Below are 13,301 nucleotides of genomic sequence, written 5' to 3'. Positions count from 1 at the left end.
GATAAGAGATATTGAGGAAAGACTTGTGAAAATTGAAGCTCCTCAAGAAACCGAGTTTGAAGTCTACTTGAACATCATGGATTGTCCACCTGAAGATCAACATAGCCAACATGAGCAAGAGGAGAATCTCAAAATCCATGAGGGACCGCATGCATCCACCTCGGATGAGTGCACCTTCATTCATAGTGCCTCCCATTGAGCAGCTAGTGATCCGACCTCATATAGTGCCACTTCTACCTACTTTCCATGGGATGGAAAGTGAGAACCCCTATTCTCACATCAAGGAGTTTGAAGACGTGTGCAATACATTCCAAGAAGGAGGAACTGCAATTGACTTGATGAGACTCAAGCTATTCCCTTTCACCTTAAAGGATAAGGCCAAGGTTTAGCTTAATTCTTTAAGGTCGAGGAGTATCAGAAGGTGGACTGATTTACAAGCTGAGTTTCTCAAGAAGTTCTTCCCTACTCATAGGACCAATGGCTTGAAAAGGCAAATTTCAAACTTCTTAGCTAAGGAGAATGAGAAATTCTATGAGTGTTGGGAGAGGTACATGGAAACTATCAACGCTTTTCCTCACCATGGCTTTGATACATGGCTCTTAGTGAGTTATTTCTATGATGGTATGTCTTCCTGTATGAAGCAACTCCTAGAGACCATGTGTGGAGGAGACTTCATGAGTAAGAATCCGGAGGAAGCTATGGACTCTTGAGCTATGTTTCTGAAGTTTCAAGAGGATGGGATGAACCGAATACTAGAGATGTGGGGAGGATGAAGTCTCATTCCAATGCTAAGGGTGGAATGTATGTGTTGAGTGAAGACATGGACATGAAAACAAAATTTGCAACTATGGGAAGGAGATTGGAAGAGCTAGAACTGAAGAAAGTACAAGAAGTACAGGTCATTTCCGAGACACGAGTGCAAGCTACACCTTGTTCCATATGTCAGTCTTATGAGCACTTGGTGGAGAAGTGCCCAACCATTCCAACAGTGAGAGAAATGTTTGGTGATCAAGCAAATGTGGTTGTCCAATTCAAGCCTAACAACTATGCTCCTTATGGAAGCATCTACAATTCTAATTGGAGGAACCATTCAAATTTCTCATGGAAGCCAAGGCCACCTCAGTATACACCACCAGCTCAAGCACCTCAACAAGCTTCAAACCTTGAACAAGCCATTGTGAATCTTAGCAAGGTTGTGGGAGACTTTGTGGGGGAGCAAAAGTCAATCAACTCTCAATTGAATCAGAAAATTGATAGAATGGAGAGTACATTGAATAAGAGGATGGATGTGATGCAAAATGATCTATCTCAGAAGATAGATAATGTTCAATATTCCATCTCAAGGCTCACCAACCTCAATACTGTGTAAGAGAAAGGAAAGTTTCCTTCTCAACCTCGTCAAAATCCAAAGGGTATTCATGAAGTAGAAGCTTAAGAGGGAGAATCTTCAAAGGTGAGGGAAGTCAAAGTAGTTATCACTCTTAGGAGTGGTAAGGAGGTTGTTCAACCCCCACCCAAGCTGAAGCATGGTGAAGGAAGTGAATCAGAGAAAAACATGGGTGAGAAGAAGTCAGATGAAGGTGACCATGATTCAAGTGTGGATGAAGAACCAAGGATAGTCATCAAGGAAGATATGATGAAGAAGCACATGCCTCCACCTTTCCCTCAAGCTTTGTATGGTAAGAAGGGAACCAAGAATACATCATAAAATTTTGAAGTGTTGAGGTAACTGAAGGTCAACATTCCTTTACTTGACATGATCAAGCAAGTTCCAACTTATGCCGAATTCTTGAAGGACTTGTGCATTGTAAAGAGAGGGTTAAATGTGACCAAGAAAACCTTCTTAACTGAACAAGTAAGTGTTATCATCCAGTACAAATCTCCAGTGAAGTATAAAGATCCAGGATGCCCCACCATTTCAGTAAATATTAGAGGGACATGTGTGGAGAAAGCTCTTCTAGACTTGGGAGCAAGTGTGAATTTGCTACCCTATTCGGTTTACAAGTAGTTGGGACTTGGGGGGTTGAAGCCTACATCCATTACTCTCTCCCTAGCTAATAGATCAGTGAAGATCCCAAGGGGGATAATTGAGGATGTCTTAGTACAAGTTGACAAATTCTACTATCCAGTAGATTTTGTTGTTCTTGATACTGATCCAGTTGTCACGAGGAAAAACTATGTGCCAATCATACTTGGAAGACCATTCCTCACTACATCTAATGCAATCATCAATTGTAGGAATGGAATTATGCAACTCACGTTTGGCAACATGACCTTGGAGCTAAACATCTTCCATTTGTGCAAGAAGCATCTCCATCCGGTAGAAGAGGAAAGGTCAGAGGAAGTGTGCATGATTGACACTTTGGTTAAGGAGCATTGTGAACAGAGCATGGAGGAACATTTGATTGAGAGTCTTAGGGATCTTGATGAAGGGTTACCTGAACCCTCAGATTTGCTAACTACCATGTCTCATTAGAGGAAGAGGGAAAAGATTCTACCTTTATTCAATGATGAGGAGTCGCACAAAGTTGGTAAGGAGGAGCCCTCAAAGCTTACTCTTAAGCTTCTTCCTACTGGGTTGAAATACGCGTACTTGGAGGAAGACAAGCAGTGCCCTATGGTGATCTCTTCAGCTCTCACCATTCATCAAGAGGATTGTCTAATTGAAGTCCTTAGAAGATGTAAGAAGGCCATTGGGTGGAAAATTTCAGACTTGAAAGGGATCAACCCTTTGGTGTGCACCCATCATATCTATATGGAGGAGGAAGCAAAGCCAATTCGCCAACTGTAGAGAAGGTTGAACCCTCACATGCAAGAGGTGGTGCGAGATGAAGTTTTGAAGCTACTTCAAGCCGGTATTATTTATCCCATATCAGATAGCTTATGGGTGAGTCCAACCCAGGTTGTCCCAAAGAAGTCTGGGATCACGGTGGTGCGGAATGATATGGGAGAAGATGTCTCCACACGCCTTACTATTGGTTGGAGGGTGTGTATCAATTACAGGAAATTGAATGCGGTGACAAGGAAGGACCATTTCCCGTTGCCTTTTATTGACCAAGTGCTTGAAAGGGTTTCTGGGCATCCTTTCTACTGTTTTTTGGATGGCCACTCTGGCTACTTTCAAATAGAGATTGATTTGGAAGATCAACAGAAGACCACTTTCACATGCCCCTTTAGTACATTTGTATATAGGAGAATGCCTTTTGGTTTATGCAATGCACCCACAACTTTCCAAAGATGCATGCTAAGCATCTTTAGTGATATGGTGGAGCGAATTTTGGAAGTCTTTATGGACGATATCACCGTTTATGGAAGTGCATTTGAGGATTGCTTGGTAAACTTAGAAGTTGTTCTAAATCGGTGCATTGAAAAAGACTCGGTGCTTAACTGGGAGAAGTGCCATTTCATGGTACAACAAGGGATTGTTCTCGAGCATATCATCTATAAGGAGGGAATTGAAGTTGATAAAGCAAAAGTTGAACTCATTGTCAAGTTGCCATCCCTCACCAATGTCAAGGGAGTAAGGCAATTCCTTGGACATGTCGGGTTCTATAGGAGGTTTATCAAGGACTTTTCAAAGCTTGCAAGTCCTCTTTGTGAACTATTGGTCAAGGATGCCAAATTCATATGGGATGAAAGATTTCAAAGAATTTTTTAGCAATTAAAGTCATTTCTAACAACAACACCCATTGTGCAAGCTCCTAACTAGCAATTACCTTTTGAGGTAATGTGCGATGCTAGTGATTTTGCTATTGGAGCTGTGTTGGGCCAAAGAGAAGATAGAAAACCCTATATGATCTATTATGCCAGTAAGACACTCAATGAGGTGCAAAGAAACTACACAACCACCGAGAAGGAATTGTTAGCGGTAGTTTTTGCCTTGGACAAATTTCGTGCTTACATGGTGGGGTCTTTCATAGTGGTATTAACCAATCACTCTGCTTTGAAGTATTTGTTGACCAAGCAAGATGCCAAGGCAAGACTGATTAGGTGGACCCTTGATTACTACTCAAAAAGTACTAATTGATAGCTTGTAATTAACTCTTTTAAACACTTTTGAGTAGTAGTTATTACCTTTTAACTCAATTAACATATTAAGTACCTTTGCAATCATTTCTAATCAAATTGTGTAAGTTTTGGTGCTTTTGATAGTATTTTGATCACCAAAGCAATCCAAGACTAAGGAGAGTTCCATGGAATCCATGGCAAAGCAATTGGAAGCTCATTAACATGAAGAATTCAAGCTTTGAAGCTTTGTAGTCCTTTGCCAAAAACAAATCAAGAATGCAAGGATGAAAGTAACATGAAGAATGCAAGAGGACATCAACTGTTTGACACTTTTGAAGCACTTTCCAGAGCCTATTTGATGCATACCATATGTCGTTTCGAAGCTCTGGAAGTTAGCAATCCAACGCTTCAAACAGTACATGAATCGGAGTTGAAATGAAGAAGTTAGAGCCATTGGAAGCTGATCACACCAAGCTGAAGGCCAATTTCGCAGCCTAAGGAAAGCCTCTGCGAAATCAGCCTTTGGCTGCGAAATTTCACAGCCATCTTGTACGTCTGTGAAATTCTCCTGAGTGCTTCCAGATATTTGCGAACACTTTTGGATATTTTGCTTCAGATATTTGATATCTAAATCCCCATTTTCTCCTTGTAACTCACCAATTATAGGATTCCTTAGTTGCTAAGAAAGACAAAAAGGGTGAATAACCATGTATATATTATTCTTGTAATTTTCATATCAATGATATCTTGAGAGCCTGTTCTCAGAGAAAAACCAACTTTTTGTATAGTTTTTCAAGGAAGTAAAATGCAGAGCTTTGCTCTGCCTTACCTTCTCATTTTGATTGTATTTTTCTTACTAGCCAAACAAGCTCTGAGGATGTTTCCTCAGAGAATGAGTGGCTAGACTTTGTGTCTCTTGGAGCTAAGGTAGCCGGGTAAGTTTCCAAATGCACGAATTTAGAGTTTTGTGGTTTCAGCTGTAAATGAAGAGGAAGTGTAACCCGTTAATGGTTTTTATCTTTTTAGTTAACTTAAAACGCCTTCAATTCACATGGGCCAACACTTGGTAAGGCAAGTGATCTCCGTCCATGGAGATTCACTAGTTTATCTCTTGCGAGCCTTTGGGAGGTGACTTGAAGGTAGGATTTTCTAGAATTGCCAACACTTGGTAAGCTTTTAGACTCTAAGGAGACATCCATTAGTTACCTCTTGTGAGCTTGAGAAGGGAAGTCCAAGGTTAATGATCACCTTGAATGGAAAATGCTAGGTGAGAGGCATGAGCCATTGCGAGATGCATCAGTGAGAGGGATTTAATGCTAAAATCCATAAATGGGCTGCATCTGTACAACACCGGTTGGAGAATGAACTATATGTTAATTCTCCAATGCGAGGAAAAGAATCAAAGTGACCAAAACTCTGTTTTTGTATAAGGAGCCTAACCCTGGTGATCCTAAAACTCCAAGAAACGCTTTTCTTTATAAGTAATTCCCATTACTTTCTTTTTAATTAGCTTAAAACCAAACCTTTTCCAACCCAAGTTTATGTTTTCTTTTAAAGCTAACCTTGAAATGAAAAGGCACCAATTCACTTTGAATTGGTATCATTTATAATTGAAAACCCTTCCTAGTGAACGATCCTAGAGCTACTATGATATGCTAGCCGAGGCTATCCTAGTACATGGTGTAATAGGTTATAAATTTTGTTGATTACTCCCATCAGAGGACCAAAATCAAGGTATACCAGCTGGGCACGAAATCAAATGGCGTCGTTGCCGGGGAAGGTGCCAATTTCACAGTGATACTATTTTAGAGTACTTGTGATTTTCATCACAAGTTTGGTAACTTTTCTTTCATCTTACTATTTTTTTTTATTATTTCTTTACTTGTTCATATTTGAATACATCTTTTAATTCAGATTTACTTTATTTTAGTCTTTTTGTAGTCTTGTTTTCTTTTGTTTTTTTTATAGTTACAGTTGATACTAGTTGTGTATGCCAAATTGGATACGAGACAGTGGAGGAAGGCTTGTTAAACGTGATACACCTCATAACAAGGAATTGGAATTGAGCTTGAATATCATGGAAGCTACACCTGAAGATCAGCATAGTCACCATGGTCACCAGGACAATCCCAATGCTTTCAGATCAATGAGGGACCGCATGCATCCACCTCATATGAGTGCACCATCATGTATAATGCCCCCTACAGAGCAGCTAGTGATCAGACCGCATATTGTTCCATTTCTACCAACTTTCCATGGGATGGAAAGTGAGAATCCCTATGCACATATCAAGGAATTTGAAGATGTTTGTAATACATTCCAAGAGGGAGGAGCTTCAATTAACTTAATGAGGCTTAAGCTATTTCCTTTTACTTTAAAGGATAAAGCCAAAATTTAGCTTAATTCTTTAAGGCCAAATAGTATCCATACTTGGACTGATTTACAAGCTGAATTCCTTAAGAAATTTTTTCCTACTCACAGAACAAATGGCTTGAAAAGGCAAATTTCAAACTTCTCAACTAAAAAGAATGAGAAATTCTATGAGTGTTGGGAAAGATACATGGAAGCCATCAATGCTTGCCCTCATCATGGTTTTGATACATGGCTATTGGTGAGCTATTTCTATGATGGGATGTCTTCCTCAATGAAGCAACTCCTCGAGACAATGTGTGGAGGAGATTTCATGAGCAAAAATCTGGAGGAAGTGATGGATTTCTTGAATTATGTGGCTGAAGTTTCAAGGGGATGGGATGAACCAAACAAAGGAGAAGTGGGAAAGATGAAGTCTCAACCGAGTGCTTTTAATGCTAAGGCTGGGATGTATACCTTGAATGAAGATGATGATATGAAAGCAAAGGTTGCGGCTATGACAAGAAGATTGGAGGAGCCAGAACTAAAAAAGATGTGTGAAGTGCAAGCTGATGCTGAATCACCAGTGCAAGTAAAGCCATGTCCTATTGTCAATCTTATGAACACTTGGTGGAGGAATGCCCTACAATTCTAGTTGCAAGGGAAATGTTTGGAGATCAAGCAAACGTTGTTGGACAATTTAAGCCCAATAACAATGCTCCGTATGGAAATACTTACAACTCAAGTTGGAGGAATCATCCAAATTTCTCATGGAAGTCAAGAGCACCTCAGTACCAACAATCGGCTCAACCATCTCAACAATCTTCAAGTCTTGAACAAGCAATTGTAAATCTCAGCAAGGTTGTGGGAGATTTTGTTAGAGATCAAAAAGCCATCAATGCTCAACTCAGTCAAAGAATTGACAGTGTAAAGAATACTTTGAATAAAATGATGGATGGGATGCAAAATGACTTATCTCAAAAGATAGATAATCTCCAATACTCAATCTCAAGGCTCACTAACTTGAACACAATGCAAGAGAAGGGTAGATTTCCTTCTCAACCTCACCAAAACCCCAAGGGTATCCATGAAGTGGAAACTCATGAGGGAGAATCCTCACAGGTGAGAGATGTTAAAGCTTTGATCACTCTAAGGAGTGGTAAAAAGGTTGAGATGCCAACACCCAAGCCACATGAAGAGGTAGAAGAAGAAGAGACAATGAAGAGGTAGAAGAAGAAGAGACAAAGAAGAGGGAGGAGATCAAAGGAAAGAAGAAAGATATCAGTGAAAAGAAAGAGGACCATGATTCAACAGTGAATACAAATCCGGAGAAGATACTTCTTAAGGAAGAAATGCTGAAGAAGCACACCTCTCCACCTTTTCCTCAAGCTTTACATGGGAAAAAGGGGATTAGAAATGCATCAGAAATTCTTGAAGTATTGAGACAAGTGAAAGTCAATATTCCATTGCTAGATATGATTAAACAAGTTCCAACATATGCAAAATTCCTAAAGGATTTGTGTACTATCAAAAGAGGGTTGAATGTGAACAAGAAAACCTTCTTGACTAAGCAAGTAAGTGCTATTATACAATGCAAGTCTCCTTTGAAGTACAAAGATCCGGGTTGTCCTACCATTCCCGTCATGATTGGAGGAAAGGTAGTGGAGAAAGCTTTGTTAGACTTGGGAGCAAGTGTGAATTTGCTTCCATACTCTGTCTACAAGCAATTGGGACTTGGTGAATTGAAGCCAACATCAATCACTCTATCTCTAGCAGATAGATCAGTGAAAATTCCAAGGGGGGTAATTGAAGATGTCTTAGTTCAAGTTGACAATTTCTACTATCTAGTAGATCCTACTGTTAAGGAAGCAAATTCAGTTCCTATCATCCTTGGAAGGTCATTCCTTGCTATGTCAAATGCAATCATTAACTGTAGGAATGGACTCATGCAACTCACTTTTGGCAACATGACACTTGAGCTCAATATCTTTTATATGTCTAAAAAGCAAATCACTCCAGAAAAAGAAGAAGGTCTCGAGGAGGTATGCATTATTGACACTCTAATGGAGGAGCACTGTAATCAGAATATGCAAGACAAATTAAATGAAAGTCTTGGGGATCTTGAAGAAGGGTTGCCTAAACCCTCTGATGTGCTAGCTACTCTACAAGGTTGGAGAAGGAGATAAGAGATTCTACCTTTGTTCAATAAAGAGGAGGCACAAGAAGCTGATAAAAAAGAAACCCCAAAGCTTAATTTGAAGCCTCTGCCCATGAAGTTGAAATATACATACCTAGAAGAGAATAAACAATGCCCTGTTGTTATATCTTCATCTCTTACTAATCATCAGGAAAAGTGTCTACTTGAAGTTCTCAAGAGGTGCAAGAAAGCAATAGGATGGCAAATATCTGACTTGAAAGGCATTAGTCCTTTGGTTTGTACACATCATATATATATGGAGGAAGAATCCAAACCAATTCGTCAACCTTAAAGAAGATTGAATCCTCATTTGCAAGAGGTGGTGCGAGTGGAAGTGTTAAAGCTACTTCAAGCAGGTATTATCTACCCCATATCTGACAGCCCTTGGGTGAGTCCTACTCAAGTGGTACCAAAGAAGTCAGGGATTACTATGGTTCAAAATGAAAGAGGAGAAGAAATTACTACACGCCTCACTTCAGGTTGGAGGGTGTGTATTGATTATAGAAAATTGAATGTTGTGACAAGGAAAGATCATTTTCCATTGCCATTTATTGATCAAGTTTTGGAGAGAGTCTCTAGCCATCCTTTCTATTGTTTCTTAGATGTGTACTCCGGATATTTTCAAATTGAAATTGATGTTGAAGATCAGGAGAAGACCACTTTCACATGTCCATTTGGAACATATGCTTACAGAAGAATGTCTTTTGGTTTATGCAATGCACCCACAACATTCCAGAGATGTATATTGAGTATCTTCAGTGATATGGTGGAGCAAATTATGGAGGTTTTCATGGATGACATCACCGTATATGGAGGTACATTTGAAGAATGCTTAGTCAATTTGGAAGCGGTTCTTAACAGATGCATTGAGAAGGACTTGGTGCTCAACTGGGAGAAATGCCATTTTATGGTACGTCAGGGAATTGTCCTTGGCCATATCATCTCCAAGAAAGGCATTGAAGTTGATAAAGCAAAGGTGGAACTTATTTTCAAATTGTTGTCCCCAACAACTGTAAAAGGAGTGAGGCAATTCCTTGGCCATGCAGGGTTCTATAGGAGATTTATAAAAGATTTCTCTAATCTTTCAAAACCTCTTTGTGAAATTTTGACTAAGGATGCTAAATTTATATGGGATGAAAGATGTCAAAAGAGCTTTGATCAACTGAAGCAATTCTTAACAACAACTCCAATAGTGAGGGCTCCTAACTGGCAACTACCCTTTGAAATAATGTGTGATGCCAGTGACTTTGCTATAGGAGCTGTGCTTGGCCAAAGAGAAGATGGGAAGCCCTATGTGATCTACTATGCAAGCAAAACCTTGAACGAAGCTCAAAGAAACTACACAACTACAGAGAAAGAATTTTTAGTCATGGTGTTTGCCTTAGACAAGTTTCGTGCTTATCTAGTAGGGTCTTTCATCATTGTTTTCATTGACCATTCAGCCTTGAAGTATTTATTGACAAAACAAGATGCTAAAGCAAGGTTGATTAGATGGATTCTCTTACTACAAGAGTTCGATCTCCAGATCAGAGACAAGAAAGGAGTGGAAAATGTGGTAGCTGACCACCTTTCAAGGTTGGCTATAGCACACAATTCCCATGTCTTACCTATTAATGATGATTTTCCTGAGGAATCACTCATGTTGCTAGTAAAAACTCCTTGGTATACTCATATTGCTAACTATCTAGTTACTGGTGATGTTCCAAGTGAGTGGAAAGCACAAGACAAGAAGCACTTCTTTGCAAAGATTCATGCTTATTATTGGGAGGAGCCTTTCCTTTTCAAGTATTGTGTAGATCAAATAATACGGAAGTGTGTTCCTGAAGAAGAGCAACAAGGAATCCTCAGCCATTGTTATGAAAGTGCATGTGGAGCCCACTTTGCCTCTCAGAAAACAACCATGAAGGTGTTGCAATCAGGGTTTACTTGGCCATCACTTTTCAAATATGCCCACATCATGTGTAGGAGCTGTGATAGATGCCAAAGGCTTGGAAAGCTAACAAGAAGGAATCAAATGCCTATGAACCCCATTCTAATAGTTGATCTCTTTGATGTTTGGGGCATTGATTTCATGGGCCATTTCCCAATGTTTTTTGGTAACTCTTATATCTTGGTGGGGGTGGACTATGTTTCTAAATGGGTTGAGGCAATCCCCTGTAAACATAATGATCACAAGGTGGTTCTCAAGTTTCTCAAAGAGAACATTTTTTCAAGATTTGGGGTGCCCAAGGCCATAATCAGTGATGGAGGTACTCATTTTTGCAATAGACCTTTTGAAGCCTTATTAGCCAAGTATGGAGTGAAGCATAAGGTAGCTACACCTTATCACCCTCAGACATCCGATCAAGTGGAGCTAGCAAACAGGGAAATCAAAAATATATTGATGAAGGTGGTGATCACAAGTAGAAGAGATTGGTCTATTAAGCTTCATGATTCACTATGGGCATATAGAACAGCTTACAAGACTATTCTTGGTATGTCTCCTTATCGCCTAGTCTATGGCAAAGCATGCCATCTCCCTGTGGAAGTTGAATATAAAGCTTGGTGGGCAATCAAGAAGTTAAACATGGACTTGATCAGAACCGGGGCAAATAGGTGCTTAGACCTTAATGAGATGGAGGAATTAAGAAATGATGCTTACATCAATTCCAAAGTTGCAAAACAGAGGATGAAGAGGTGGCATGATCAATTAATCTCCAATAAAGAATTCCATAAAGGACAAAGAGTCTTACTCTATGATTCAAGGCTCCACATCTTTCCAGGGAAGCTCAAGTCAAGGTGAATAGGCCCTTTCATTATTCACCAAGTGCGCTTGAATGGAGTGGTGGAATTATTGAATTCCAACAGCATTGACACTTTCAAGGTCAATGGTCATCGTCTCAAGCCATTCATTGAGCCATTCAAGAAAGAAAATGAGGAAATCAACCTCCTTAAGCCACATAAAGCCTAATCAGACAAGGGTTAGATGGACTTGGTTTCACCAAAGTCCATATTTTTGTTTAATTTTGTTAATTTAAAAGCTTTATTAATTATTTTAATTTTAATTTTTGATCTTAAGTTGTGTATTTGTATGTAATTAAATCTTTTTGAATGATCTCATGTAGGAGGAATTGCAAAGAAATCGAAGGAAGGTCGTTGGGAGCAAAAAGGAATTTAAAAGAAAGGGAAAAGTAGTGGTTTACGAAATTTCGCAGCCAAAAGGGGGCCCCTGCGAAATGATTTTGCAGCCCCAAAAGGTCCGCTGTGAAATCGCCCATCGGCTGCGAAATTCATTTCGCAGCCCCATGCCCTCCTCTGCGAAAATTTTCGCAGCTGCGAAACACCCCTTTGGCACACGAGTGCCATTTCGTAGCACAGTAGCCTCATTTCGCAGTTGCGAAATGGGCTACGAAATCGGCCCTTCGCTACGAAAAAGCCCCTCCATTGCGAAATCGACCCTCCTCTGCGAAAAATTAAAACGACCCTTGGTATCCATTTTTTGAACCTTATAAATTCCATATTTTGTAAAAACCGGTCATTTGAGCTGCAAAAAGATACTAAAGAGAAAGAAAGCCAGAGCAACCGTTCATTTGCTCTCTCTCGTCTGAGCCCAAGCCGCAAGTGTCTCCAACCATTTTCTTCAATTCGCCATGGCAAGAACCAGAGGAGCAAAGTCCTCATCCCCGTCCGGCCGCAAGAAAGCCGCAAAAGAGACCCCTGTTCAAGGATCCACATCCCAGCCTCCGCGTCAAGTAGTCGCTCCACCTCCGGTTGAACCCTTGCCGATAAGTCCACCGGTCAGACGATATCAGACAAGGTCAGGTGGCCGTCCACCAATGAAAAAATCCAGGGTAGAGGATTCAGAGCCAATTGACTTAACGGAGCCGTCTCCGGAGCCTCTGTTGGAGCCTCATCAGTCTCAGTCGCCACCTATAGAATCTCAGATTCCCTCAGGCATGACTCCTGAGGTGATTATCAGGCGTCCCATGAACGCTCAGCCGCCCATTGAGGGTAATCTAGATTGCAGGGCTCGACCATTTCACTCTGAGCTGTGTTTTGACACAGCCACTTTCAAACTTTAGCCTGAGCTCCGGGACTCCTTTCATCTGCTACACAGGTATCATATGGAGCATTTGCTGACTCCTAGGGATTTTTTCTATGCCCGTGTAGTCATGGACTTCTATCAGTCCATGACCACACACCAGGTCAGAGATCCTACTGTCATTCACTTCACCATTGACGGACATCATGGTATTCTAAGAGCTCGACATATAGCACAGGCACTGCATATTCCATACGAGCCAGCCCATCCAGAGGATTTTCAAGTATGGACTCATCCGGCTCAGAGTGACATAGTTCATATCCTATCCAGAGGAGCATCCTCACATCAGTATCTGTTGAGGAAGGAGCTCCCTCCCAGCATGTTCTTCATCGATGCACTCCTGCGCCATAACATTTATCCACTTCAGCATTGGGTGCAGAGGAGAGGAGTTTTGCTGGAGACCCTGTTTAGGATATCTGAGGGATTCTTCTTTGGCCCTCATCATCTGATTATGGCTGTTCTTCTCTACTTTGAAGAGAAGGTTCACAAGAAGAAGCTGCTCCAAGCACATGCTATTCCACTTCTTTTCCCGAGATTGCTTTGCCAGATTTTCAAGCATTTGGGCTATCCATCTGAGCCTCACCATGAGCATAAACGCATTTGCCGAGAGATATTCACTCTTGATAAATGGTCAAATATGACAGCATATAGTGCAGAGCCTGGATC

The sequence above is a fragment of the Vitis vinifera genome, chromosome 19 (assembly GCF_030704535.1).
Source record: "Vitis vinifera cultivar Pinot Noir 40024 chromosome 19, ASM3070453v1".
NCBI classification, from domain to species: domain Eukaryota; kingdom Viridiplantae; phylum Streptophyta; class Magnoliopsida; order Vitales; family Vitaceae; genus Vitis; species Vitis vinifera.
The sequence above is the reverse complement of the archived record's forward strand: the minus strand, read 5'-3'. Positions refer to the sequence as shown.